The following is a 4066-nucleotide window of genomic DNA, read 5'->3' as shown; positions in this document are numbered from 1 at the left end:
CTTACACTTGAACGATCTTCGCACTACGTCCTAAAAATAGGCCAAGATGGGCGTGGTAAACTAAGGTCCTTGGCTTCTAAGGCATATATTGGAAAGAGTAATGCCTAACCACGACTACTCGTGTGACATTATTGATCCCAACATAACCTCCACCAAGTGAATGGGCTTGCAAGTCAACTTGCTAAGGAATAACTCCACACAAGTCAACAAGACTATGCCATTCTCCTATCCTAAGTGCACTCGAGTTCGGGTATAGAACTCATCTCACGAAGATCACCAAGCATACAAGGAATTAATATTCAAACAATTCAATCATTACATACAATACAGTAATCCCAAATTGCACAAAAATATGTCACAAAGCAATATATCATACAATACAACAAATATGAAAAGTAGGCAAAACCCACTAGGAAAATGATAGTCCCCAGTAGAGTCGCCACTTTTCTGTAGCGGGGTATTCATTACCATTAGAGATATTAACTAAATCCAAGGTAAACCATACAAGTCGAGTCGCCACCGCACTTCTATTTATCCAAAGGAATGGTTAGAAAGCGAACAAAAACCTAAAAGTTTTATCGAATCAAACACTAGTAAAAATGTCAGAGATCTGGGTAAGGGGGTTGGTTATGCAATGGGAAGGTTTTAAGCACCCAAAACATCCTAGGTACTCCTAGGGAGCCCTTTTCATAAGTGTTGTTCTAGTCTAAAGGGTGTAGGTATATCTAAAGTACTATTTACTAAAAGGAAGGTTAAAGGAAAATAACTCGCAAGGATGTCACATTCACTGCCTACGTATCTCATCTAAGTATGAGAATCAGAGTCTTCGTAGCTCAGCTACCTATGGGTTAAAGAGAAGTGTACTCGGTAAGACGTCGCGTCTTATGCCTATGTATCTCATCTGGAATGAGAATCAGAGCAAAATGTAGTTCGGCTAACTAGGGGTTAAGGATTGCCATCTGAACATGGACTTACAAAAGAGGACACCAGCTGTGTCAAAGGAGGGTGGGCAGTGTGTTCAACATCCTAGCAGTAGGTGTCGCAGCTCGCTGAATCGAGTCTTAGGCCGTTACCTCTTTGCAATAGAACGGACTGACATGCCACAAGATCGAAGACGCACGGAAGGTCTAAAAGTGGGGAGGCTCTGCTCTAGAGTTATCATGCAATATGGACCTATGTGTTAGGATTTACAAAGGGGAACATCTACCTAATGTTAGCATGCAAAGAATAAGGGAATTCTACCTATGTTATCATACAAAGGGTTCTACCTAATGGGTGCTACCTAAACGGAACAAGAGTCGACGGATGGAGCGCGGAGAGGAGTTACGGATAAGGGTAGATGGCGATGCCGGAGGCAATCGACTTACAGGTAGATGGCGATGCCTGAGGCAATCGACTTACAAGAGGATGGATGAATGTGTGGTGGTTCTGTTAAGTTTTGAAAATGATTACTCGACGTTGGATCGTGCTTTTGATCTTACTTTGAAATGGTTATCGGATGTTCGTTTTAATTCTTGTATTAACAGGTGACTAAAGAAATAAAGAAATAAATATTATACACTTTATGGGAGAGGGGTGCATTTGTTATGAATGGGGATAGTTCATGGCAAACAAACAATAAGAATATATGCCTCATACATCATACAAGTAGGCAACAGTTATCAATCAGATCGGATAAATAAACAATATATAATCAAACCAAAGAATCAAATAAGGGAGCATTTAAACAATGCATGGGAGTATGAACATTTTAAATAATCAAGCAATAGAAAGCATGAATTAGAGAAACAAGTATAAAAGATAACAGATGAATTAAACATATGAAAATATACACACGAAGGGTCCACTGAATAATTTAATCAGGAAATGAGGTAAGAACCAAATAAAATCAAGGTAAAAGGCCTTTAATACATGGCATATGAGATGAACAAAGGAGGATCAAAAGATCTCTTCAATTGGCATAAGCAATCCCTAAGTCAAACATCGATCATAAAGAAGTCAACTGAAAATTCAAGTCAACTTAAAAAATAACAAATAAATATCAAATTAATCAAGAAAATTATGAAAAATTAAACTAAATAAGGCGGGGTCAGAAAATCATCATCCCCCAAAAATATTTTAAAAATAATGAAAATTGGCACGTGAATTAATTAAAACAAAACATAGGTCAAACCAAAAGTCAATTAATAAGACTAGGTTAGAAATAAATCAAGAATAAATAGTAAATTAATCAAGAAAATCATGAAAAATTAAACTAAATAAGGTGGGGTCAGGACATCATCTTCCCCCAAAAATATTTTAAAAATAATGAAAATTGGTACGTGAATTAATTAAAATAAAACAGAAGTCAAACTAAAAGTCAACCAACCAAACTAGGTAAAAAATAAATCCAAAATAAATTGAAAATGTAAAATAAAATTCCAAGAAAAGGTCAGGTTGACCATGAGACAGTGGTGAACCTTCATCCCAAAAATCAAATGCTAACAATAATTTTAAGTCATAAAAATAAAATCAATAAAAAAAGTGTGTTAAAATGGACCGTTTAGAATAAATTATTAAAATAAAATATTAATATTAAAAAAATACGAAAATAAAAATTATATAAAATTAAATAAAACGTTAAGAAAAGTGAAAAATATTTTTGGGTAATTTTATAGATGAAGAAAATATTTTAAATAAGAAAAAAAAATACGAAAATGGAAGGATTAATGGTGATGAACATGGTAAGCAAGCGTAGATATATCAAAACATGGCCATGGAAGAGATGATTACCTAATGGAAAATAAAAGTGGAATGGAATATGATATGTGATGAAGCTTTTCCTCCTTGCCACGAAATTCCAATGCCCTTTTAGGATTAGGGTTTCAGCTTCTTAAATAGGGTGGATTAGGTATTCTCATGGGCTTTTTAATAAGTGATTTATCCATAAGAATAAAAGTGTGAAGTGAGGTGTAAAATGTTGTTATTTTGGGCCAAACTTAAGTGAATGGATGTCCAACGCATGGCCAAAAGAGGTAAAAAAACGTGACTGGTTTGTGCAGCATGCTTAGAAAATCTGATTGGGCCAGCCAGGCCCAAAATCTGCCTAGAAAATCAAGTCATGGTGCCCACTTTAAATGAATGTATCTCTCAAACCATGGATCCAAATGAGATGATTCCAAAAGGATGTGAAAGAGGACATGGCAAGGTACAATTGTTGTGAAGAAAGTATTTTCAAATAATGCCTTGAAGTGCCAGAAAACTGGCCGAGACGTCTTGACAAATTTTGAAGATTTTGGATTTAGAAATTTTTCTAAGTGTCCTAAAAAAATGTCTCACTTTGACTAAGCATAACTTTCTCAATTCTAATCCAAATGGAGAAAACTTTATATCTCTAGAAAGCTTGGAACAAGAGGAACAACTTTTATGCTAGAGAAAGTTTCAAACGGAGCTTTTATCTTGATGCAAAATGGGCTTAAAGTGAGTGCAATGATCATGAAAACTTGCCCTAAATGGAAAGTCAACCATTTCCAAATTAAGTAACTTTTCCAATTCCTGATTAAATGATGAATCCATGATCCAACCTTGATAAAATTTCACATGTAGGCTCCCTTAGGCATGAATTTTAATATTCCACTCTCAAAATGTTAGGAGTTGACTTTTCTGGCCCCACAGTTGACTTTTCCCAAAATGTCTAATTCCCGATTCGAGTGATCAATTGAAGCACTTCTGGCTCAAATAAAAAGCTGATTTTTTGTATGTAGACCCTTGTGGACATATGGAGGGCCATGGAAAAGAGTTTAACCCAAGGAGTCAGAAATAAACTGATTTTATACCAAACCCTAATTTTAGGGCAAAACTGATCGGGAACTGATTGCACTAATTGCCAATGGATCTTTCTGAGATAATTGTGAATTTTCCTAGGCCAAGATGCCTCTCTAATCATGACATGGATGATCTCCTCTACTTCCAACCAAACATTTCCTGTTGCAGGTAGCCATGAAACCCTGATTTCTGATTAAATCCAGATGAACACTCTGATAGCTTTGAATCCTTCACTGATGAACTGAGGACCATAATAAGATAC

This window comes from Lathyrus oleraceus, chromosome 6 (genome assembly GCF_024323335.1).
Source record: "Lathyrus oleraceus cultivar Zhongwan6 chromosome 6, CAAS_Psat_ZW6_1.0, whole genome shotgun sequence".
Classification (NCBI taxonomy): Eukaryota; Viridiplantae; Streptophyta; class Magnoliopsida; order Fabales; family Fabaceae; genus Lathyrus; species Lathyrus oleraceus.
The sequence above is the reverse complement of the archived record's forward strand: the minus strand, read 5'-3'. Positions refer to the sequence as shown.